This window comes from Pelophylax lessonae, assembly GCF_965119305.1.
Source record: "Pelophylax lessonae genome assembly, chromosome: 4".
NCBI classification, from domain to species: Eukaryota; Metazoa; Chordata; class Amphibia; order Anura; family Ranidae; genus Pelophylax; species Pelophylax lessonae.
The window spans coordinates 542988527-543015951 of NC_138771.1; positions in this window are offsets into that span (position 1 = coordinate 542988527).

The following is a 27425-nucleotide window of genomic DNA, read 5'->3' on the forward strand; positions in this document are numbered from 1 at the left end:
GGCAATGTCAGTGTTTAGTTGTTTCAACTGTCTAAGGATGGCCATGCGCTTATTAGGTGAACAAAGTCCCTTGACATTCCAGGAGACTATCTGGAGATCAAGGAGGATCAAAAAAGGGGGATCTTACAGTATGACATAGCATGGTGATAGAAGGGGAGTGGGTAAACTTCTGGCCGTATCTGATGGTGCGAAGATGGACAGGGGTGATATACCAGGAGCGTGGTGAGGTGGGTATGGATATGGTGCTAACCCGACCAGAAAGAACAAAAACAACAGTAAGCAAAATACAAAGAGGATCATGGTAGAACAGCATAACACATAACCTGTGCAGACTTCACTTTTTTCCACATGAGACTCACGTTTCCAACAGCGTTATCGGCGTGGAGGCTGAGTCCGCTTGCCATCAGGAGAGTGGTAGAGTCGCTCACAGGAGATAAAAGTCTCAGAGGACAGAAAGAGTGCTATCTGGTCACCTATAGCGGGAGGATCAGTGCTCCGATAAGGCTGTGGGAAGGCAGAGATTAATAGACAGCAACATGGCAAGAGCATCAACTATAGAAACGTATCAAATAAAAAGTGCAACAGGCATCAGAGGTGTGAGAAGCATATAACATATGCATGAGCCATGAAGAGCAAACAATGAGGGAACCTGAGCAAGGTGGTGCAGGGCCCCTGATAACAAACGTAGCCTGGAAGGAAGGAGTTGTTTGGGGCCTTCAGCGTGGTCTGTCCTGGCGGCGGTTGTAAGATACTCGGGCTCTTTTGGGTGAGTCTTTCCTGGGGCTCAGGAGGTCTCTGGTTGAGGGGGAATGGGAGGGTGCGGCAGGGGTGTCCATATTGAGATGCATATGAGATTTGATATATTCAGCCGCCTCATCAGGATGGGAGAAAGACATGGCTTCTCCAAACTGATCCGTGAAACGCAAAACTGCAGGTGTTGCAGGAAGGTTGGAAAGCTTTGCGCCGACGGGCGACTTCTTGCTAGTAGTTAGCAAAAAAAAATAGTTTGTGACCATCCATCCCGATAACCCGAAGATTATTCCTGCGTGACCTATTTTCAAAGTCATCCAGCTTGTCAAAAATGTAATGCTGTGTCTGAGCAAATTTGGCATCCTTGGTGAAGGAGATAAAGGAAAAGGAATTGGCAGCACTCCAGGTTGAGTCAAAATCCAGATTTATTGACTGGACATCCAAATATGACAATCGTGACAAGGTAGACGCGTTTCACACACTGACTGTGTGCTTAATCATTGGTGAAGGAGGATTGGATTTCGTCTTAAATATCCAAAATTCCATGTTCCACCTCTGTTTGGCCTGGTCAGCAAGGTCTTTCCTGAGCTGTGCTACTCCCGCCACCACCGCCTTCTCCACTGCCTCAGTGATGGTGGGAGAGAGGAGTGCTGCAACTGCCTGAGCCATTTTATGGCACTGCGCATTGTCCGATGTACTGGGTTGTGCAGCCGATGGGAGAGGGGAGACCACGCCATCCATAGGCTCAGCAGCAGCCATGATGCCTGTGGGGGAAGGCGCTCTCTGTTGCTGAGCGTCCTGGCGGGATAAAGTGCCGGATCTGGTCCCGTTATGGACCACAAATCGGTCCATCTGAGCGGCGGGTGACAGCGGTACCTCTAGGGGTGAGTGAGACCGGAGACCGAGGCGTCTGGAGCGGTGTGTAAGAGACCTTGTATGCTGGTTATGCCGGAGCCGCCGTCCCTCACTCCTTCTTCATGTGGCGCCGGAACCGGAAGTTGGACAAGACTTTCTAATCAACACTGCCACCCCCTCCTTACCAGATGGGTCGGAGGCCACAAATGAGGTGGGGAAGTATTTTGAGGCAAATTTAAAGGAGCCCCCAGGATGGAATTGTGTCTTCTGAACTAAGATGACATCCGCCCTAGAGGAGTGAAACTCTTTAAGTGCCAACCAACGCTTCTGTACAAAGTTCAAACCCTTCACATTGTAAGAGAGAAATCTCAAAGCCATTGGGACTGGGAACTTGAGCAGTGGACACACGCGCTGAACAAAAGATCAAATGAATAAACTATACAACTTACATACAAACAAAGAATATCTCCCGATGCAGTCTGTGGCACGTCCGGGGACAAGACACAGAGGCACCAATCCACAGGTGTATAAGCAAAAATCCATACCAAAAACAAAAAAGGTCTAGCAAAAAGAAAAAAGGAAAATAAGAACAAAGAAATAAAAAACTGTAGCATGAGGTGAACCAATGAAAAAACAATCAGGAACATCAGTAAAAAGAGACCGCGGTGTCTCAGGAAGCCAGGAACACAGCCCTGGATTTTACGGGGCAACACGGGTGCCTCCAGGGGACGAACTCCGGTGGGGATGGACCCCGCCGGCTCCCCAGCGGATGTAAAAAAAATGCAAAGGAAGCTACCCTAGCCAGGGTAGCCAAAAAGCTCACAAAAATGCCACAGGGGCAACAGGCCTAGTAAGTCCCACAAGTGAACAAGTCAGCTAAGGTCGGGAGTTTGGGAAAACGTGAGCAGACAGGGTCACAGCAGTCTTTCGCTGTGGAGTCTTTGTGGGGGTCCACGGGCGTCCTGGGGTGGCTGGAGCAGGGCGACTCAAGGCATGTTGAGATGCTAGCTCCTCTTCAGGCAATGGAGGAAGGCCCAAGCTTCGGATGAAAGCCTCTGCTTCATGGAGATCCCGCATACTGTACTGGGTGCCTTCCTTTGTGACAGCCAGGCGAAAAGGGAAGCCCCAGTAATATGTGATACAGTGTTTTTGCAGATGGGAAGTCACCGGTCGCAAATTCCTCTGCTTGCCAAGGGTGATAGGTGAAAGATCATTAAAGATTTGAATTCTGGCACCTTTATAGTCCACCTGTGTTTTATTGCGGGTAGCCAGGGTCAGGGCCTCCTTACTATCATAGTCGTGGAAACAAACAATAACATCCCGGGGTCTGGCTCCAGCGAGCGGTTTGGGACCCAAAGACCTGTGTGCCCGATCCAAGTGCCAATCAATGTCCACTATATTAAGGGCTAGGGTGTTAAACAGACCCAGTAAATAGGAACGTAGATTGTTGTCCCCCACGTTTTCAGGTACACCCCGAAAGTGCAAGTTTTGGCGCCTTTCAGGATTCTCCAAATCCTCCTGCTGCAATTGAAGTTGGGAGACTGAATGTTTCAAAGAGAAGTTTTCTTCCTCCAGGACTTGCACGTATTGCACCAGATCATCAAACTTGGTCTCCAGATTGTCAGTGCGTTCCCCAACCTGCGTAATCTCCCCCCTGTAATTCCAGAGATAATTTACCCACCTCTGCGGCTATGTTGCGGGTGATCTGGTGTAGCAATGCCTGCAGCTTCTCATCTAGGATAGCGGGGGTTAATACAGGCTGTGTGAGCTGTGAGGGTGAGGGACCCCGAAGCGATGTAAGCGGGGGTGGGGGTGGGGGGGGTGGTATCGGTGGAATTCTCCAGCCCCAGCGAGGGATCCATCGCAGCGAACGGATCGGGTTGAGAAATCGAGGCCGGGGATTGCGGCCTAGTAATGAAGTGGATGAAGCGGTCCATAGCGGCCTGTGTGCGTGGCTCTAAAGGCGCTGTGTACCCATGCCGCTGCTGGCCGATCTTGCCCATGGAGATTGGTGTGATGTGAGGATAGCATGCAGCTCTCCCCAGAGGTCAGTAGAGTGAGTAGTTGCTGTAAAGGGGCAGCGGAGAGCCAGCGGTGTCCGGAGCTCACACAGTAAGCGTCTGCCATGTCTGGAAGCCGCGCATGCGCTGTCATGTGCCTTTTACTGAGGAGGGACTTCCGTCTTGCCACTCTACCATACATGCCTGATTAGTGGAGTGCTGCAGAGATGGTTGTTTCTCTGAAGGTTATTCTCTCTCCACAGAGAAATGCTGGAGCTCTGTCAGAGTGACCATTGCGTTCTTGGTCATCTCCCTGACTAAGGCAATTTTTCTCCAATCACTCATTTGCCTGGGTAGCCCACTCTAGGAAGACTCCTGGTAGTTCCAAATTTCTTCCATTTATGAATGATAGAGGCCACTGTGCTCATTGGAACCTCAAATGCTGCAGATTTTTTTCTGTACCCTTCCAACGATCTGTTCCTCAATAAAATCCTGTCTCGGAGGTCTACAGATAATTCCTTGGACTTCAAGGCTTGGTTTGTGCTCTGACATGCACTGTTAACTGTGGGACCTTATATAGACAGGTGTGTACCTTTCCAAATCATGTCCAATCAACTGAATCTACCACAGGTGGACTCCAATCAAGTTGTAGAAACATCTCAAGGGTTATCAGTGGAAACGGGATGCACCTGAGCTCAATTTTGAGTGTCATGGCAAAGGCTGTATATACTTATGTACATGTTATTTTTTTATTCTTTATTTTTAATAAATTTGCAAGGATTTTTAACAAACTTATTTCATGTTGCCATTATGGGGTATTGTTTGTAGAATTTTGAAGAAAATAATGAATTTAATCCACTTTGGAATAACATAAAAAAATGTGGAAAAAGTGAAGCGCTGTGATTACTTTCAGGATATACTGTACGTTACTGCGGTGTGTAATACAACTATATATTTACTTCCCATCCACTGCATAAGATATTTAGTGGTAAAGTGCTTCAAATCCTTTAACCTTTTACTTTTTTTTACATTTTTCATGTAGACAATAATTAGCACCCTTGATAGTTTTTCAATGTTACATTGCAGAGATTTCTTCACTTCATGTCCCAGAGACACAACAGAAAGTGAAAGTTAAGCTGGCCTTTTACCTGCAGAATTTACTTCTGACATAGGATGAAAAAGTATAAAAAGCACTTGTACAACAGTTCAAAATTTCATTTGTGGACTCAACTAATTTTAACTAAATGTTTATTTAAGTAAAATGTGAATGGTTCAATTTTCGTAGAATGAATGTTCTACTTCTGGATTAAATTTGGCAAGTGCATGCACTCAAGACTAGTTAAGATTTATCTTGGCCTGGAGCAAATACAGAGAAGTCTAAACCTTTCTAAAGAAAGAGCCAAGTCATTGTCCTTCAGACTTTAGGAAGGCCAGACTGTGGCCAGCGGGAATGGAAATTTTCCTGGCATTAGTGGGAGTAAACATCACGACATTTGGCAAAAGGTGGTGGAAAAGTGCCCCATCTTTGGTATCATTGGGAAGAATAGTGCCCCTGCTGATGTCACGGAGTAAAATTATGCCTAATTGTCGATGTCAATAGGCAGAACGGTGTCGCATTACTGGTAAAATAATGTCCCAAGGGCCAGATAAAGGCCAAGCAAAGGGCTTCATATGCCCCTGGGCCATAGTTTGGAGTCCACTGATCTAGAGGAAAGAAGGAAATGGAAAAAAAAGAAAACATGATCAAAACCTTTAAATATATTAAAAACATGCAGTGTGAACTTTAAACACCCTAATAACTTTACATGGAACCGCCATGTAAGGACAAGAAATTACATTTTTCATCTCCAAGCACATCCTTTAAAGTGGCAGCATAGAGAATGGGACATGAAGAGGTGAATGTACTTTACACATTCCCTTATCTGGTGTTCTATTGATCTCTGCAGTATGCATCATAGATTAACACAAAATTGTCCTTTAAAATAAACATATATTACACAATTCAAGTACCCAGACTGCCTTCACAAATGTAGTCATAATTTATAATGTTAAATCAAGTCCTCCGTCATTTGAAAAATGCTTAAATGACTATAGCTAAAGAATACAGTCTAAACACTATTTTCATTATGCAACTTTGGCATTAGCAAGATGAATTTGTGCTTGTGTCAATTGACTTTGGGCATGTATCCATGGCATCAGTTTGATATCAGTTTGTTTCTTAAATTAACTGAAAGAACTGAAGATTCATTGCAGGTGCATTTGGTCTGCAGTTGATCACCTTTTGACCTGCTTCAAACATGTTTTGCTTCTCTTGACTTGTACAGGTATGCAAAAACACTTGAAGCAAACTAAAGCCTACGGACATAGGGCCTAAGTGAGCCTGAAATATTCTAAGGGTATATTAACCTTCTTTAGGATGATACGACTCCCTTAGAGCTGAGCTTATATTACAACATCTTTCATGAAAGACAAACTGAAACAGTGATGATAATACATACATTACAGTAGTCAATTACATTGTTTGATAATGTTCATCTCTTAACTTGGGAACAATGCAAACCAATCTTGTAAATTAAATTGTTACTCTGTATCTGAAAGGTTTGACACACCAGCTGTTTGGTTGTTTGAGATGCTTGCGTTTGCTCTTCAGTTGTGGTATTTTAGCCTCTTTTTCACCTCTCTCCCCCCCCCCCCTCCCGATTGCTGCCTTTTTGTTGTACGCTCACCCCGCCCACTACATAGTCCCCCCTTCCTTCCCCCTTTTTTTGATTTTCTCCAGCCTGCCTGACAGCTTATATACCACCCCCCCCCCCCCCCGGGTGAGCCAGCTTCAAAAAAGGAAGAATCCTTGGAAACATGTTGAGGCCCACCCATCTGTCAGTCACAACAAAACAAGAAGAAGGTGGGGAGCATGTGTGTGATCAAAAATGCATGCGTCAGTTCCTCCTGAATACGGAGTGGTGTACATACCAGTAATGTCAAAGTACAGAAAAAAATAGGAGAGACTCCCAAGAAGCAGGTATAGAGTGACACTAGATGATTTGCAGTAAACATTTAACAAACTTATTGGACTCAGTTAGGACAAAATAATGACATTGCAATTGTCAACCCTCCACCTAACACCACATAACAACGTTGTTATTAAAATAAAAACAACACACAATGGGCCCAATAGCAAAATTGTAAAATATGAGGGACATTTAGCTATTGTTAGGCCTGCCAGAGATGCCAACCACCCCTCCAGTTTCCTAACCAGCGGTCTTGTTATCCTGGTATCAGGTGGAGGAGTGGATAGGGTTCTGCAGCCGAATTATCAGGACCTCAAATGAAAGTGCAACAAGAAAACTCAGGGAACAACAAACATGTAAAAGACTCACGGTTGGGAGTAGTAGGTTGGAAGCCAGATCCCAAGGGAGTGAAGTCCAGAAGAGAGGTTGGGAGTGAGCCTAGTTGAACACAGGAAACCGTGCATTCCAAAAGGGGTGATCCAGAGAGAGGTCAAGAACTAGAATAGAACAAAACAGCAGACAAAACAGGAAGTAAAACCTATCCTAAGGTGCCAGCAGGAAGTGGAAGAGGGAATTTATAAGTCAAAAGATCAGGTAACTGACTACAGCTGGCCACGGGGTGGAGTAAGAGTCTCAAACCAAAAGGTAGAAGATAATGAGAAGCTAGCCCAGAATTGGAATCACCTAGCGGCCCAGGCAGCAGGGCGACAACCCAGAACACACCGGTTAAGGCATGACAGCTAATTAGTGGTGGGGGGTGCAGGTTTTGAGATTAACCAAGGGAGGAATCTAGGAGAGTGACAGCAACCCCTGGAAGGGACGGAGACTTCCAACTTACAGTAAGTCAGCTGTTAGCCAGCACACTGCCTCTATGTGTGACTGTCATATCATTTAATTTTTTTACCTCTGCCTGCCGAACATTAACACACTCTCCCGGCTCTATTGAGAAGCACATCTCCCTTCTGCTGCAGCATCTATCCTGATTACACTGCCTCAGTGAACTTTTGCTCACTGCTCTCCCCATAACTGTGTCATGGATCAATCCCCATTGACCTTTTACTTGCAATACTCTTGCACCCTAGATTAATAAAGTGGTTCCGCACTCCCATTCCTCATGGGGGCTATGTTATTCATGAGACCGTTGCTACTTCAAGGGGGCTAATATCCTTTCATTGGTACAGGTTGTTAGGAGGATATTGTTGTTCATAGCTAAACTCATAACCTGCACTCCCCACTACTAAGTAGCTAAATTTCTCTCATATTTTACAATTTTTCTCCTGGGCCCAGTGTGAGTTGTTTTTATTTAATTAACAACGTTGTTATGTGGTGTTAGGTGGAGGGTTGATGCTTGCAATGTCATTATTTTGTTTTAACTGAGTCAAATAAATGTGTTACGTTTTTACTGCAAACCATCTGGGGTCACTGCCTCTTGGGAGTCTCTCCTATCTTTTTTTGTACTTTGTCAGTCACAACAACCTGTCACGGTCTCCTGTTGTTGATGGGAGTGAGGTGAGAGACGTCCCTGATTGCCTTCCACGCGTGGGTCCTCACTTATGCCCTGTAGCTGCTGTCGGTTCACCCAGACCAGAAAGAGCTGTTTTTGTGCATGCCACACTGACCCCAGAGTAGTATATAGATTTCCTTATGTAAGTGGATATTGGGAAATGTAGCTGTTTTATTTCTTATACTCATCTGGCGCCCTTCTTTGTTCTTCTTTGCATCTTGCAACTTGGCACCTACATTGTAGGAGTGGTAAGATTGATGCTTAGACTTTCCTGAATGGAGTTAGTGACACTATCCCCAGGATCTAAACTTCTCAAGCTGTAATGAGAGACTTAAACTTTGCTGTTGGCTTTGTGATCTTAAACCATTGCAACATGAGTCCACAGGGTGAACTTGTGGTCCAACACCCAAGTAAAGAAACAGTCCTCTGAATAATCTTCCTAATGTAAAAATAATAAAGTTTTATATATATATGTATATATATATATATATATATATATATATATATATATATATATATATATATATATATATATATTAGTGTCTTTTTCCTTAAATTCTACCACCAAAGAAATATGTAGCACCCAAAGCATCCTCTATACCAGCACCACTATGCACTCACTGGATATTAAAGTGTTTGTAACCCTATAAAAAAAAATAAAAAATTCTGTTAACTGATAGCAGGTTAAACAGCACAGTGCTTGTGCTGTCTAACCTGCCCCTCTGGAAGCTGTAAAAACCTGGCTGATCCTGCCTGGTTCTGCCTTCCCCTCTGTAAACTTGCCACGGTTTATCATGGCTGCTGAGCCCTTACAGCGTGCTCAGTTTACTTGCCTCCATCATCCACAGCTTTCCTCTGTCCTCTCTCCCCCTCTCCACCCCCCTCTCTGCCTGTCAGCTCGTGTGTCCTCTGTCTGAGCTGTCTCCGTTCCCCGCTCCCATTGCTGCTGTTAGTAGAAAAGGGAACTTTTAAAAAATTCACTTCTAGCCCCTCTCGTTTTTTTTTTTTGGGTCCGGAATGTAACCCCCGCAACAGAGGGGGGTTTAGTTCAACAAGGTCTTTATTGTAATGAAACAAAACAGGAAATATACAACAGTATACAATACACATCTTAAGATTTTAAGGAATGAGAAAACCAGGCTAGGGTACATATGTCAAACAAAGGTTCATAAAAGGAACCTGTACTACAATTAGAGGAAGCCGAGGAACACAATACAAGTAAACTGATATCTGTCATTTTGTACATACTACTAATAATATACAATACTGAATCGTCCAATCCCTAGGGAAGAAAGGGAAGCAGAAGAAACACAAAGAGTGTAGACATACAACTGCAACGCTCACTGAAAATAAAAAGGTCACTTATGTGGCTTTATTCTGATGACATACACGTCTCCGGGGCCTGAACCCACCTATCCCATATCTTATTATACTTGGATACACATCCTCTATGGGAATAGATCAGTTTTTTATAGGGCAAAGTTACATTGACCTCCCGGAGCCAGTCCCGTAAAGATGAAGGTGAATCTCTCATCCAGCGGCGGGCCAGACACTTCCTAGCAAGAAACAGTGTCTCATGTAAAAACAGAGTGGTATATTTATCTACACTAGCATCAGGGGGTATTCCGAGTAGACAGAATTTCGGGGCCAGAGTCAAAGGGGACCCCATGGTATCATGTAGAAATCTAACCACCTGCTCCCAAAAGCCCTGGACCTCAGTACATGTCCAGAGCAAATGGTAAAAGGTGCCACGCTCCACCCTGCACATGGGACACTGACCAGTAGCCTCGCTACGATAGGTAGCCACCACAGTCGGTGTCAGGTAAGCTCTATGGAGGATATATAATTGAGTCAGATGATCCGAGAGTTTCGGGGAAACCGATTTGCAGTTATCTAGGGCATCCCCCCATTCCTTATCCTCAAGCGTCCGATGTCTCCCTCCCATTTAGTCTTGATGGCATACGCCAAAACCGTTGACTCTGGCAAAAGGAGTGCATTATACATATATGAAATAAGTTGTTTAGATTTAGAGCCCATTACCACCTCCAAAACCGGGATCGAGGTCAATTCTTGAATAGGACAAGGAAATTGAGCTGCGAAGGCGTGCCTAAGCTGCAAATACCTAAAATACATATGATTAGGGAGATCGTATTGCCCTTTTAACTCATCAAAAGATTGGAGAGCACCATTGGTAAGTATGTCAGCCAAATAGGAAATTCCATAATGGGCCCACACATGTGCATCCGGAATAGAGGCACACTCACAGAGACTGGTATTATGCCACAGCGGCGTATGTGCATGCAGCAAGGGTATATCCAATTTGGTTGACACCACTTCCCATATTCGCCTATACTGATACAGCATAGAGGTCTTATCCCCACGGGTTTCAGCCCCCCGTACACCCACCAGAATCAAGGATAAAGGTTCAACTGATGCATGGGCCCATACAGGGGCTAGAAGGGCCAAGAATCTCTCCCTATCAAAACTATGAAGATGAAAGAAGTGGGATAGCTGTGATGCCAGGTAGTATAAATTGAAATCTGGAAGAGCCAAGCCACCCAGGTCAACGGGGCTTTTAAGCTTCCGCCATGCCAGCTTATGTCTACTGGTGCCCCAAATAAAGGGCTTAAGTATAGCTTCTATCTGAAGAAAAAACTTAAGGGGAAGGTAAATTGGAGAGTGCCACAAAATGTACAAAAACTTAGGTAGTAACACCATTTTTACGAGGTTAATCCGGCCGCGAACCCCCAACGGGAGACGCGCCCATATCTGTGTCTTAGCTTTTAACAATATGAACAAGGGTTGTATGTTATTCTGTATGTAATCCATCGAAGATTTGGTCACCTGAATCCCTAAATATTTAATGCGATTGACTACCTGCAAAGGGAAAAGTGGGTTTACAGGGAAGGGGGAAATATTATCTATGGGCAAAATTTGAGATTTGTCCCAATTGATTTGTAATCCAGAAAAGCGGCCAAAGTGTTTAATAAGGGAGAGGGCTACCGATAGGGATGTACCCGGGTCAGCCAGGTACAGCAGGGTATCATCCGCATACATACTAATTTTTTCCTCTAAAATACCCACCCGGAGACCATGAATATCGGAGTGCGACCGGATCGCTATCGCAAGTGGCTCTGCTACCAGCGCGTACAAAAGGGGCGAAAGGGGGCAACCTTGCCGAGTACCCCTAGTAAGAGAAAACCCCGCCGATGTCCTCCCATTAGCCAGTACTTTAGCCACCGGTGCCTGGTAAAGAATCCGTACCCACCGGATGAAGTTGGGGCCAAAGCCATAGCCCTCCAGGCATCTCCAAAGGAAGCCCCATTCTACTGAGTCAAATGCCCTTGCCGTATCTAAGGACACCACGACTCTTGAGCCAATGTTATCGTGAGCGGCCTGTAAATTCATAAATAGACGTCTCAGATTGAAGGAGGTGTTCCTGCCTGGCATAAAACCCAACTGGTCCGCATGAACAAGAGAGAGAATAACCTTGCTAAGGCGGATAGAGAGGACTTTAGCCAGAATCTTGACGTCGACTTGCAGCAAAGAAATTGGGCGATAAGAGGCGAGTTGATGGGGATCTTTACCTGGTTTAGGGATAAGAACAATTAAAGCTTCCCGCATAGTAGGAGGCAGTGTGTAGGATTCAAATGCACACTCAAACATAGACAGCAAGTGTGGCACCAACACCTCAGAATATGTAGAATAAAATTCTATGGGTAATCCGTCTGTTCCCGGGGACTTAGACCTGGGAAATCTAGCCATAGCCTCAATAATCTCTTCCTGCGACAGCGGGGCTTCAAGAAGCACCAGCTGCTCGTCCGTCAATTGGGGAAGAACGTCCGGGGACATGTACATTGAGATCGGAGAGTCATCAGCCGGGGCTGTAGAAGTGTAAAGGTCACGGAAAAAGTCCCGAAAACGGTCAGCCACTAACCCAGGATCGGACACAGGGGGTCCCATTGGAGGATGAAGGGTGATCACCACCGACGGCCTATCATTGCAATGTACTAGATAGGCCAAAAGTTTACCCGCCCGTTCACCATGCTCATACAACTTTTGTTTTTGAAAAAAAAGGGTCCTACGGGCTTTTTCATACTCCAGCTGTTCCACTACCCTTGTGAATAATTTTAATTGATCCGCGCCAGTGGGTGTCGGGTCAGCTATATACGCAGCCTCTGCGGAAGCCAAGGTTCCAATCGCCTCAGCATGCGCCTGAGCGGAAGTTGCTTTAATAGTATTGATGGTAGTCATTAATGTCGATCTGGCATGGAGCTTAAAGGTCTCCCACACTACCAAGGGAGAGGCTGAGCCGACGTTATCGGCAAAAAATTGTTGCCACCTAGCGGCCAAGTCAATCTCCTCAGGAATGAGGGAGAGCCAAAACGGGTTTAATCGCCAGGCTGGCCGGATTCGTTCACTGTGAATCCGGAGCGTAACCCAATTGGGACAGTGATCCGAAAGACTGCGGGCTGAAAAGCCCGCATCCAAAAGTCTGGGGAGTAAGAAGGGGGATATAAAAATAAAGTCAATACGAGACATAGAATTATGAGAGGCAGAAAAACAGGAGTACGCCCTTAATGACGGATTACGAACCCTCCAAGTGTCCAGCAAATTAAATTCCTCCATCAACCGTGCAAACCTAGTTGTCAGTGTCTGGGGCTGTGTGGCTCCGGGAGCAAGCAACCTGTCCAAACTGGGGTTCAGGGTGTTGTTGAAATCCCCTAGCCAGATCGCTGGAACCCGTGGATGCAACACCATGAAGTCTAGGCCCTCGTGCAGTATAGAAGCCGAAAACGGCGGAGGAACATAAAAGGCTAATAATAAATAAGGCTCACCAAACAACAGTACATCTAAAAACACATATCTGCCCTGCGAATCTACTAGGGACCCCCGGAGCTCAAAATGCACTGCTTTGGCAACCAAGACTGCCACACCACGGGAATGAGAAGTGTGCATGGAATGAAACGTCCATCCCAACCAAGGGCGCTTCAGCGCCCTTTGAAGAGTACCTTCTAGATGGGTCTCGAGTAGAACTATAACGTCCGCCCTGTGGCGTTTTAAGGCATCAAAAACAGCTGACCTCTTAAGTCTGTCCCTCATGCCCCGAACGTTCCAAGTAAGGAGTTTAAGGTGCGCCATGGAAAGGAATCAGCATAATATCATGCAGGAGCTCCGTGGATACCGTTCGGCTCTGATATCTAGGGAAAAACAGTACTGTAAGAAAATATATATCAGTAAAGAACATAAAAAAATATATAATTTCACTCGGCAAGAAGGGGAAAAATAACACAGAGAAAAAATTGCAGTACTCATTCCTCAATACATAAAAAGAAAAAACATATAGTGACAATAAAGACATCCCAACCACCCACCCCGCCCTGCACCTACCCCAACTAGTGCGGGCTCTTAATCCAAAAAAAACCCCATCCACCCTATCAACCCGTGAAAAACCCAGGGAAAAAAAAAGATAAATGGGAGGGATCCAACACAAAAACGTGTGAGAGATGTCCCTTCTGTCCCGCAGGGCGGTAGCAGAGGGATGGTTGGTGCATGTGCCTAACATAGGCAATCATATAGCGAAACTTCGCTGGATAGCAGTACATGTATCTAGGACAAAAAGTAAGAGACTTCAATGGCTCCGCCAGATTACAATAATAAATGTGACCATTCAGGTTAAAAAGGAGCATACAAAGAACAAAAAGAAAAAAATTTTTCCCCTTTTTTTTTTCCTCCTTTTTTCTTTATTTTAACCCCCCCCCCCTCCATGGGCAAAATACCCAAAAAAAAAAAAAAAAATTAATAAAAAAAAATAAGGTAAAAAAGAAACATCCATAGGGGGGGGGGGAAGAGGTACCAGCCACCCCACCGGGGAACCCGGGTGATACCTGACCATCTCAGGTTCCATCCAACATTTCTACAAGTACAAGTTAAGAATCTGGGTGGTCTCAAAAAATAAACAAATGTATCATCCAGCACAGGAGAGGAGAAAACAATCCGAAAATTCAAAAAATCCAACCAGGATCCAGCACACGACAGGGAAACTGAGGCATGAGGCAAACCTAGCCCCGCGCCTCAAGATGTTCCAACCAGGAGATGACTGCCTCCGGATCATCGAAGAAGTGTACTCTGTCTTCGCCCTCCACACGGAGGCGGGCAGGGAATAGCATGGAATAATTAATGTTCTTTATGCGGAGCCTGCGTTTTACCTCAATAAAGGTTTTGCATTTTTTTCTGGACATCCGCCGAGAAATCCGGGAAAATTGCAAGCCTGCTATTCCCGAAGGGGATATTGCCCTTCTCCCTGGTGAGGCGTAGCACAGCATCCCTATCTCTAAAATTTAATAACTTGGCTATGATGGTACGAGGGGGGGCCCCCTGCGGCGGTGGTCTGCCAAATAGGCGGTGGGCTCTCTCCACTACAAAGGTCGGGGAAAAAGCCGCACGCCCATAAGTATCAATAAGGAGTTGCTCAAGAAAGTCTGATGGGTGAGCCCCCTCTGCTCCCTCAGGCAGTCTAATCATCCGAATATTACATCTCCGCAGTCGGTTCTCCATGTCATCCTGTTTAATCATAAGCTGAGTAACTTGGAGCTGGAGATGGTCTGAGGAGTTTTGCAAAGGTGGGAGGGAATCCTCCACAGCACTGATCCGCTGCTCAGCCTCGGTCACTCTCTCCCTCACCCTCTGGAGATCCTGTCTGATCAAGGAGATATCCGCTTTCACCTCCTCGATCTTACTGGTTAGTGAAGCCTGACATTGAGAGATAGCCTCCAGCACCTTAGCTGTCTCAGCGCCCATGGCGCTCGTCTCCGGTCCTGCCTGGGCGCCATCTGGAGCCGGGAGGTCCTTGTCCGTGCGGCGATATTTATCAAGCTTGGCGGCAGTGTCTGTCTGCTTCTTCGGTGGGGACATACTGCAGACAGTCCGGTTTCAGGTGCGGAGGTGTCGGGGAGGCTGTAAAGAATCGCTAAGTGCAGGATTTACGAGTTAAGGAGTGTGTGTCGGCGGAGCTGCTCTCACTCACGTCCTAACCCATGCTGCTCCAGGCCACGCCCACCTCCAAAGCCCCTCTCGTTTAAGTAGCTATAATGTACTGTATATGTTTTTGTTAAAAAAGAAGCCTCTAAATACCTTTTTGCATGTATCTTCAGGCCAATCACGTGACTCCCGACCGATCCACACCTCAGATCCAGGGCTACAGCAGGTGGTGCTGAGTGGCCACATGATCTCCCAAGCTGACATCAGAGGGAGATATATCGGTCGTTTCTGCTGTAGCCCTGGGTGGGAGTTGTAGCCTGGCCAGGTGTCATGTGATCGGCCTGAAGATGCAAAAAAGTATTTAGAGGCTTTGTTTTTTACAAAAATGTAAACAGTACATTAAGGCTGGATACAAGAGAGGGGCTAGAAGTGATTATAAATTTAAGGTTACAATCACTATAGGCTGCACAACCCAGCAAACCACAAATATAAACAGATGATAGTTAAGATATTCCAGTCTTGCTAAGCTTCCAACATTCACCACAAAAAATCAATAAAGTGTAGTATTTTGATTATTAAAAAATGAACGCAACTCAATAAAAGTTCAAAAACAATCGTTTAACAAAATAATTTAGCCGGATTGACAAAGATTGCAATACGATAGCTCCAAGAGTGACCACACCAGAAAATTGCAGAGAAAGCTCTTACAAAGATGGCCTCCGATTCCGAATGCGTAAGCTGCGATGTGATGTTTGCATCCGGAATCAGTGGCCATCTTTGTAAGTACTTTCTCTACAATTTTATGGTGTGATCACTTTTGTATATATACAGTATCAAACAAAAGTGAGTACACCCCTCACATTTTTGTAAATATTTTATTATATCTTTTCATGTAACAACACTGAAAAAAATGACACTTTGCTACAATGTAAAGTAGGGAGTGTACAGCTTGTATAACATTGTAAATTTGTTGTCCCCTCAAAATAACTCAACACACAGCCATTAATGTCTAAACCGCTGGCAACAAAAGTGAGTTTACCCCTAAATTAAAATGTCCAAATTGGGCCAATTACCGATTTTCCCTCCCCAGTGTCAAGTGAATAGTTAGTATTACAAGTTCTCACCTGTGAATGGAGAGCAGGTGTGTGAAATTTGGTGTTATCACTCTCACTCTCTCATACTGGTCACTGGAAGATCAACATGGCACCTCATGGCAAAGAACTCTCTGAGGATCTGAAAAAAATAATTGATGCTCTACATAAAGATTGCCTAGGCTATAAGAAGATTGCTAAGACCCTAAAAATGAGCTGCAGCAAGGTGGCCAAGACCATACAGCAACAGGACAGGTTCCGCTCAGAACAGGCCTCACCATGGTTGACCAAAGAAGTTGAGCGCATGTGCTCAGCATCATATCCAGAGGTTGCCTTTGGAAAATAGATGTATGAGTGCTGCCAGCATTGCTGTAGGGGGTTGAAGGGGTGGGTGGGTTAGCCTGTCAGGGCTCAGACCATACGCCGCACACTGCATCAGATTAGTCTGCATGGCTATCATTCCAGAAGGAAGTCTCTTATAAAGATGATGCAAAAGAAAGCCCACAAACAGTTTGCTGAAGACAAGCAGACTAAGGACATGAATTAATGGAACTATGTCCTGTGGTCTGACCAAGATAAACTTATTTGGTTTAGATGGTGTCAAGCATGTGTGGCGGCAACCAGGTGAGGAGTGCAAAGACAAGTGTGTCCTGCCTACAATCAAGCATGGTGGTGGGAGTGTCATGGTCTGGGGCTGCATGAGTGCGGCTGGCACTGGGGAGCTACAGTTCATTGAGGGAACCATGAATGTCAACATGTACTGTAATATATTGAAGAAGAGCATGATCCCCTCCCTTTGGAGACTGGGACGCAGGGCGGTATTCCAACATGATAATGACCACAAACACACCTCCAAGATGACCACTGCCTTGCTAAAGAAGCTGAGGGTAAAGGTGATGGACTGGCCAAGCATGTCTCCAGACCTAAACCCTATTAAGCATTTGTGGGGCATCTTAAAATGGAAGGTGGAGGAGCGCAAGGTCTCTAACATCCACCAGCTCTTTGATGTCATCATGGAGGAGTGGAAGAGGACTCCAGTGGCAACATGTGAAGCTCTAGTGAACTCCATGTCTAAGAGGGTTAAGGCAGTGCTGGAAATAATGGTGGCCACACAAAATATTGACACTTTGGGCCCAATTTGGACATTTTAACTTAGGGGTGTACTCACTTTGGTTGCCAGCAGTTTAGACATTAATGGCAGTGTGTTGAGTTATTTTGAGAGGACAGCATATTTACACTGTTATATAAGCTATATACTCACTACTTTACATTGTAGCTAAGTGTCATTTCTTCAGTGTCACATAAAAAGATATAATAAAATATTTACAAAAATGTGAGGGGTGTACTCACTTTTGTGAGTTACTGTGTATATATATACAAAAAAAGCCCCCTTGACCTTTTCGACCTTTTGCCACATTTCAGGCTTCAAACATAAAGATATAAAACTGTAATTTTTTGTGAAGAATCAACATCAAGTGAGACACAATCATGAAGTGGAACGAAATTTATTGGATATTTCAAACTTTTTTAACAAATAAAAAAAATGAAAAATTGGGCATGCAAAATTATTCAGCCCCCTTAAGTTAATACTTTGTAGTGCCACATTTTGCTGCGATTACAGCTGTAAGTCGCTTGGGGTATGTCTCTATCAGTTTTGCACATCGAGAGACTGAAATTTTTGCCCATTCCTCCTTGCAAAACAGCTTGAGCTCAGTGAGGTTGGATGGAGAGTGTTTGTGAACAGCAGTTTTCAGTTCTTTCCACAGGTCTGGACTTTGACTTGGCCATTCTAAGACCTGGATATGTTTATTTGTAAACCATTCCATTGTAGATTTTGCTTTATGTTTTGGATCATTGTCTTGGTGGAAGAAAAATCTCCGTCCCAGTCTCAGGTCTTTTGCAGACTCCATCAGGTTTTCTTCCAGAATGGTCCTGTATTTGGCTCCATCCATCTTCCCATCAATTTTAACCATCTTCCCTGTCCCTGCTGAAGAAAAGCAGGCCCAAAACATGATGCTGCCACCACCATGTTTGACAGTGGGGATGGTGTGTTCAGGGTGATGAGCTGTGTTGCTTTTACGCCAAACATAACGTTTTGCATTGTTGCCAAATGTTTGATTTTGGTTTCATCTGACCAGAGCACCTTCTTCCACATGTTTGGTGTGTCTCCCAGGTGGCTTGTGGCATACTTTAAACGACACTTTTTATGGATATCTTTAAGAAATGGCTTTCTTCTTGCCACTCTTCCATAAAAGCCAGATTTGTGCAGTATACGACTGATTGTTGTCCTATGGACAGAGTCTCCCACCTGAGCTGTAGATCTCTGCAGTTCATCCAGAGTGATCATGGGCCTCTTGGCTGCATCTCTGATTAGTCTTCTCCTTGTATGAGCTGAAAGTTTAGAGGGACGGCCAGGTCTTCGTAGATTTGCAGTGGTCTGATACTCCTTCCATTTCAATATTATCGCTTGCACAGTGCTCCTTGGGATGTTTAAAGCTTGGGAAATCTTTTTGTATCCAAATCCGGCTTTAAACTTCTCCACAACAGTATCTCGGACCTGCCTGGTGTGTTCCTTGTTCTTCATGATGCTCTCTGCACTTTAAACAGATCTCTGAGACTATCACAGTGCAGGTGCATTTATACGGAGACTTGATTACACACAGGTGGATTCTATTTATCATCATTAGTCATTTAGGTCAACATTGGATCATTCAGAGATCCTCACTGAACTTCTGGAGAGAGCTTGCTGCACTGAAAGTAAAGGGGCTGAATAATTTTGCATGCCCAATTTTTCCGTTTTTTATTTGTTAAAAAAGTTTGAAATATCCAATACATTTTGTTCCACTTCATGATTATGTCCCACTTGTTGTGGATTCTTCACAAAAAATTACAGTTTTATATCTTTATGTTTGAAGCCTGAAATGTGGCAAAAGGTCGAAAAGTTCAAGGGGGCCGAATACTTTTGCAAGGCACTGTATATATATTGTGAGTATGTGTTTTATTTCACCAATACAAATCTGAATTTATTATCTATGCTTGAAATTCATCTGAAATTCATCTGTAGATGAGACTTATATCTTGTGTAGAACATCTACATTTGGCTTCCTAAAATATGAGAAGTTTTTTTGCCCAACTGAGCCTCTGATCTAGTAATGGCACCTTGGAGAGAGGTGGCTGATACTAGGATTTGACCCTGAGCTTCTAGGAAGGAGTCTCAGTGTGTCAGTCAGTATAATAGCGTTAATCACTGCCGTTTTCTCATCCTCCCTGGCGAGTCGGGCATTTTAGTTTTCTTAGTTTATTTCCTGCCTCTCTGCTAATCTGCCATCACATATCACCGCTCAGAATTTTTGCTGACTTCCCCACAAACAGGATAACCCTCCAAACACTTTTTATTATTTTGTTTGTGATACAACTGGCTAAACTCTCTTTTTTTTTTTTTCAATCCATGAGCACAAGACGGAATATAACAAATATAAAAATAAAAAGAAAGGAAAGTACATATTTTCAGTGTTATTTAATAGATGATGTGTGAACACCTTTTCGGGGGCCCCTGGGATAAGAGACCGTAAAATAGCCGTATGATTGTACACAGAGTTAATTAGGAATGTGCTGGCCCTAAGCAGTTTCCGTGAAGACATGAAAATACTGGAGGATAGTCTCTGGAGGAGATACACAATGTTACTGTCCTTGCTTCCCTAGCTCAGTCATATTGTATGACATGTATGAAGCATCGCTGAGACCTCAAACTGCCAAGAACAGAGCAGGTTAGTCTGAAATGTGCGCTACACTGAAAATATTGTTCTGAGGTTGTAAACTGCCACATATTTAAATTGGAAGATTGTGGCCAGATTCAGCACTATTGCAGATTTAGTATATATTTTTTTTTTTTTTTATTTTGTTTTGTTTTCCATTTGTGAGTACAATGCTATAATACATTTGTTTACTGCTCAAGTCTAGCTTACCATTAAAACAAAATATTAAGATTTTTGTTGCACATTTCATATGACTTTTTTTTAAAGGAATGTGGAAAATATTATTTATATTTTTCAATGTATATTCATTTGGACAAATGTGCAGTTAAAAACATGTAACGTTTACACCACTACGATAAAAGCTGAGGTCTTAGCACAAAAGCTCTAGTTTACCTATACTGATCAGCCATAACTATGTGCCCACTCACCTATTATTGAGTAGGTCCCCCTTTGATGCCAAAACAGCCCTGACCCATTGAGGCATGGATACCACTAGACCTCTGAAGGATTGCTGTGGTATCTGGTACTAAGCCATTAGTAGCAGATTCTTTAAGTAAGATACTTTAAGTTGCGAGGTGGGGCCTCCATGGATTGGACTTTTTACCAGTACATCTCACAGATGCTTAATTGCATTGAGATCTGGAGAATTTAGTGGTCAATATAACAAATTGAGCTTCTTGGGGAGTTATTCCAACCATTCTTAAACCATTTTTGCATTGTGGCAGGACACATCATCCTGCTAAATGAGACCACTGCTATCAATTACAATCAGCAACAATGCATAGGTAGGTGGTATGCGTCGGGAAACATTCACATAAGGGCAAGGAGCCAAGTTTCCCAGAAGAACCTTGCCCCAAAGCATCACACTGTCTCTGCTGTCTTGCCTTTTTCCCATACTGCATCCTGGTGTCATCTTTTCCCCAGGTAAGCAACACACACACCTGGCAATTCACATGATGTAAAAGAAAACTTGATTCATCAGTCCAGGCCACCTTCTTTCATTGTTCCATGGTCCAGTTCTAAAGCTCATGTGCCAATTGTAGGCACTTTTGGCTGTGGACACAGGTCAGCATGGACACCCTGACTGGTTTGTGACTATGCAGCCCCATACACCACAAGCTGCAATGCCCATTTTTCTGCTTTTGACACAACTTCAGGCACAACATGTTCACTTTCTGCCCAATATATCCCACCGCTTTGTTGCTTTGAGAACATCTAGTAGTTTTACAGACCCAGTTATTAACTTGAAAAAGTAGATGTGGCATCACTATCATGCTGCACATAGCCTGTGCAGAACAGAAAACAGCAGGCCCACCCACGACAAGTGTCAGGGCCTGGTTCACCTGCTGGTAGCACTGTGGGTCTGAGGGCTGTAATTTCAGTTCGTAGAAAGCTGTAGTTTCAATGACCACCAGCAAGTGTCTCCCAGCAGCCAGCAGGTTCCTGCAATCAGTTTCATCTGGCCCCTGGTGCTGAAACGGTACCTAAGGGCTTTTTCACACGGGCGGTCCGATCAGATCCGCCTGTCAGTTTTTTAGGCGGATCTGATCGGATTCCCCATTCAGCCCTATGGAGCAGCAGATGTCAGCGGTGACATGTCTGCTGACACTCGCTGCCATCCGCATCCGATCCTGTCCGTGAAATCCGGACGGATGGAAACCCTATTTTCCATCCGTCCTGGGGATCAGATGGGATCGGATGAGAGCGGACAGGCGGTCCGCTCTCATCCGATCCCCCATAGAGAGCAGCGGGAGTTGTGACACCTCCCTCTCCGCACTGCAAGCGGAGACGGAGCTGTCATCCGCCGGCTCAGCGGGGATCGCGGATCGATCCCCGCTGAGCAGCACGGATCCGCCTACGGAGGCGGACCGTTTGAAAGAGCCCTTAGTCCCACCTCTGCTATTGCATCCTGCATCAGTGTTTTGATTGCCATCCTTGCTGCTAGATCCTTTACCTGTTTATCCTGCCCCTGATCTAGCCTTGCATCCTGTACCCTGCTGCTTACTCCTGCTCCTTGTTCCTGTACCAAGTCTTGATTTCCCCTTTCCTTGCATTCCTGGTATTTCCAGTTACCTGTGTCCCTCATTTTGTATATATTTTGTATTTAGTTAGTTGTTAGGTCTCTGTTAGGTTTATTAGGTATTCTGTAACAGGGGTTTGTTCATGTTTACTCTTTTCTGGTGTGTGAATGTCTTTTGTTTCACTGTAAATACATATCACTTTAAAGATACAGTATATACATTGTTTGGTCCCAGTTTTTATTTTTTTGTAGCTACACATATCTGGTGATCCCAGCTGCTTATTCCTGACAACAATCTGCCTGGAGATAACCACAGGAGGGGGGTGGGCGAATACTTGTCTTTGTTACAGGAAGCTTTAGAACAGAGGTGCCGTTTCACATATGATTACTGTTCAGATCTGAATAAAATACACAAAGCACTTCCAGATGCAAGTAAATAATAAACACACCTCCTTTATGTAGACAATGTTTGTTGACCTATGGAATTCCTATAGGAATACCCTATTGGGTAAAAAGCATGAAAGAGACAGAGAGAAGATCTCAGGTGGGTTAGAGTTTGGACCTTTCCGTATAATCTAAAGAAGTTTTAAAGCGAACTTGGTGTGCAGTGATTATATTGGTATTGTTTGGTATATATTTCAATTATTCTGCAGTATTTCCACCAGCACCAATGTGAGAATGCAGGGTAAAATTGGTGTCTTGAACGACTATTTCCTGCTGGCCCTTTTCTTTCGATGGCCTCTCTTGATACCACTTGCCCTGCATGTGTCTACTTTTCCTTCCCCCCCCCACCCCGGTGTTGTGGTGTGTATTTGTTTAGTGTACGTGTGCTCGCCCTCCCCATCCCCCCCTTTTTTTTTTCTTCCCTTTCTCTCTCTCTCTCCCTTTTCCCTCACTTTCCTCCCCACTCCCTATCATGCGATGCCCTCCCTCCCTTGTCCTCTATGCTCTCTGCTGGTTGGTCATGCCAATTGGCGAGCACTCCCCACGCCTTCTGCGAACGCCTTACCACAATGTGCCTTGTGACTCCACCCCCCCTCCCACCTCCTCCCCCTCATGGGTGTGGTTGTTGAACCCCGTGCAGGGGGAGGACGATGTGTTTGGTCCCCTCCACATGAGACACTTGCTTCTTGTAGCTCCTAATAGCCTTCTCCGATGTGCCTTCACATGCCCTGCCTGTGTCCCTCGTTCTACCCTGCCCCGTCTGGGCGGTTCAAGGTGTTTTTTGTTTCCATATGCTGATCTCTATTCTGCCCTCTATTCCTGTGGACCTCAGGGTGATTACATTTGTAAAGGAGACTCTCTCCTCGCCTGCTGTTTATAGGCTGTTATGCATTTGTCTTTTTATGTGCTATATATTTTGCATTGGAATATGCTATTTTCAAATGTATTGTATATTCTTTGTTTCTATATGGCGTTCATTTCATGTAATGCTCTTTACCTTTTTCTCAATAAACTGTTTTGAAAAAAAAAAAATGGTGTCTTGACCATAGATATCCATTCAAAGGCAACACATTTATTTGTGCTGCAGGGAATCTGATAAACCATGCCTCAAGGTTCAAGGAAGTGTATGCTGTTGCAGTTTTGAGGGGATAGCTGGCCCATTAAGACAGGCACATTAGAGACAGAGAATTTAGGGATATAGTGGAAGATTTGGTAATTAAAGTGTAAAACAAAGAGGTAAATAATTGCAACAAGTGACATATTGTTATAAAAATGTATCTTTTATTTTTCAATCTGATTAGACATTAAAAAAAAGTCAACCACAAAAGTGGAATGGCTAATGTGATCAAATTAGGTTATATTTTTAGTTTACAGGAATAAAAGGTTAAAAAAAAACAAGATTTTGGCTTTAAAATATATTTATTTATTCCTTTATTTCTTTAAAAAATGTGTGTTTTTACTGCAACACTTATCTTCTTCTTAGCGCTGTCCCCTGCAGACAGTCCACTAGCTGCTGTTCTATTTTCAGGTTGAGTGACTCAATCCAGAAGTCAATTTACAAGAGGCCACCCTATTTCTCCAACAGCTGGGAGATACTTTATTGGCAGAGACTAGATATGGAAAAGCTGTGATAGAAGGTAGAGCCAACAAAACATTGCTTTGGTCAGTGTTTGAGGCTTTCATATTGCTTGTTCTTTTGTCATCTTTATAACCAGAGATTCTCGTTGGGTGCTAGATTTGGCCATACACTTACATGTATGTACATGGCATATGACACACTGAACAGGCAGTGACTTTATTCATGGGCAAATTTCATTCTCAAAATATTGATTGAGCTAATGAAATGGGTGCTAATACTGTATATAGGTGATTAAGCCCCTTTAAGGGACTTTGTTTAGAAAGAATGAATCCAAATGCAGCATAAGCCTAATGTTGCAGGAGCAGGAGGTGGGGGGAGAGAGTGATAGAAAGAGAATATTTAGAAAAGAAACAGATTTTCATCAAGGGAGATCTGGCAGGCGGTGTATATTAAAAGTGCCAACTCAAAAGAATCTAATACATAGATCAAGATGGGAAATTTCACATTTCACTAGGAAGATAGGAATCTAGGGATGGATTGGCTTATTATAGGAACATTTTACTAAAGACACGCAGAATTTATAGAATATATCTTCTAACATTTTCTTATAGGTATAATTATTGTATATTGCTAGACCCAGAATACATGATTTATGTATTCATGTACACAATCTCTTAGTTTAAAACAAGTAGTGCACTTATACAAACTGTCCCATTCAACAGATCTATTTATGATGTAATGAAACCTAACAGTCCAACTCCAGGCACACTGATTACATTATTAAAGTCCTAATGTCTTCCTAAAACTTCCGTTCAATAAGTGTTTTCTTTCTGAAATAGTTCTTTTAAGCCTCACTTAGTGGCTGGTGAAATATATATTAGCAGCCATGCTTCAAGTTCCCAACTGCACCAAATCCAAGTATTGTGCCACGGCCTCCAATGTCCCCCCTCCGCTTTATCATTCACAAAGCACAGCCCGGCAATGATGTTGTGGTTGTGCTTTGAGAATGGCAATGCAGATGGAGGGGTTGGAGGCAGCTGCTCAGTGGAGCTTAGACACAACTTGAAAAAGTCCCACTCACTGGTTGGTGGTTCGTGCCATACAGAATCTACACCTTCCCCTATCTTCATGGATAGGACATTCACATACCTGTTTTTTGCAAATACTCCACTATACTGTGCAACACCACGTATGGAGAGCCCTGACGTACCACATCTGGCTACTGTTTAAGATCTTTAGTGACTCTGACAATCTCTCAGGTAGCACAATCCTTCCATGGCACCTATCACGCACATGGAGGCTCACTAGAAGAGAGTAACTGAAAGAGGAAGAATTGACATCCTCACAACAGGCCCAAGGCACCAGCACAGAAGTCAGGACAGCACATTTTGAACATACTGGGACCAAGATCTCGATCGCTCCTAAGCAACACATGCCAGTCTTTGCCTAGGCATTACCCACCATCAGGTGTCCACTGTGATGTCTTGGACACATGGGGATATGAAACATGTTGGAACCCCCTTGGCAGTTGCATATCTCAACGCCTGCATCGCTACAGCTGTCTGCTCTATCACCAACTCACAAACATCTGCAGCAGATCATCCCCACAGCCTCTGGGCTCTCTCAGTCTCCTGGTTTTGCTGTAGTCACATAATCCAACACAGGTTGCAGGTGGTGATGTAGCCCATTCTGCAAGCTATGCCAAGTGTAAGGGTCTGTCTCATGGTTTGAAAGTTCACACCATGCTGGCTCTGGACCTACACCAGGGTCAGTCACCTACTGTTGTTTGTAGATACTAATATTGTGTCACTTCTTGGCTAGAAGCACACTTCCTCGTATACTTGGCCTAAGGCCTTTCACACAGAATAGGGGAATGTCCAGTCCAAAAGGCTTTTTAATGCTTTACTGCACAGTGCACAATGTCACTTCAGCCCAATTCTTAAGGCCACAGGCACTTTTCTGAACATTTAAAAGTACATGATGCACTGACACAAGTACACAATGCAGAACACTTACGTCCTTCTTATGGCTTCCCATGCAGTGGTCTCACAAGTAGAGAACACATCAATGTCTCACAAAAAGAGTTACAGCCATCTTCCTCATATGTTACAGTCTCTTATCAGAGGTATTACTCACAGAGTGTACCTTACTCTCACACAAGGAAGATCCTCCATTTGCCCAGAGGCTGCTATATATCATGCCACAGAACCTGCTCAGGTAGGGGTTAAGGGGGTCAAGGTTTCTCTGTCTGCTCCCAGGTGTTTTTTACTCACCACCCTGGCAGTTCAGCCCTGTGACATTTTATACCCATCACATAATAAAAATGATTATGGCTTTTCTAAAGAGCAAGCATAGCACACAGCATAAGCTATTTTCCTACAGACTGGCTGTTTTTCATTGAAATTTTATAGGCCTTTATTAACAGAGCAAGTAGGGGGAGAGAAAGATGGAAATGTCTCTGATTGAACCTATTCAGCTGTGTGAGTAAATATAACCTTGGCTATTAAGTTCTGAAAACAACAGTTAAGTAAAGAAACTAAGCTTCAGGGCACCAATAGCAGGAGGGCTATAGGACCCAGCATCCGTCAGAATAGGAGAAGGGCTCTAGGACCCAGCATCTCTGTCAGCCCCTCACCTGGGCCTTTATAAGGGAGCCAGTCCTTCTCTAAGTGCTGTTTGATCTTCAGCTTCTACCAATGTCCTGTGTTTCCTGTTTCCTGTGATTCCTGGTTACTGACTCGGCTTGTTACACCTCTGTCTCCGGCTCGCTCCCTGACTTTGACCTCAGCTTGTTTAACGGATCTCCTCTGCCTGCTACCTGTCCAGACCTTGGCTACCACTTGACCTTGTCTTATATGCTGCCTACCTGGCACCGAACCTTGGCTTGAATTATCTACCCTCCGTCTCAGCGATCCTAAGTACCTGCTTCATCTCACAGGTGCCACCTGCCTGCAGTAACCCCGCAGCACACCAGCGGTATCTCTGAACCCTTTCTGCAAGCAACTCTGCAGGCGACCTGTGCAACTTTGGGCCTAACTCCTCCTGTCTCACCTCCAGGGGAGTTTGGAACTTAGCTGCAAGGGAAGCCCTCTCTCCATTGGCCTCCAGCACTTGTTACCTGATACTAAGCATAGCCTAAAGAGGAATTAAACAGCACTATTTTTTTTAATGGGCTCCCAGAAGGTTTATGCCATAATGTGCTATTATACACTGCATATTGGCACATTATACAAGAGAAATGGGCGCACACCAGGCAATAGCTCACAATGAAAGGCTTTATTGAACAAGGATGCAAGGTACAGCAAAATGGATGGTAGACAGCGTGCTTGTTCAGCAAAAAAAATGTTTTTTTCAAAATTGTATTCGTGAAGAATTTGCTGTATTTTTGTATTTTACCAAACCTTTAATAAAACTCACTGTTTTTTAAAAAAAAAAAAA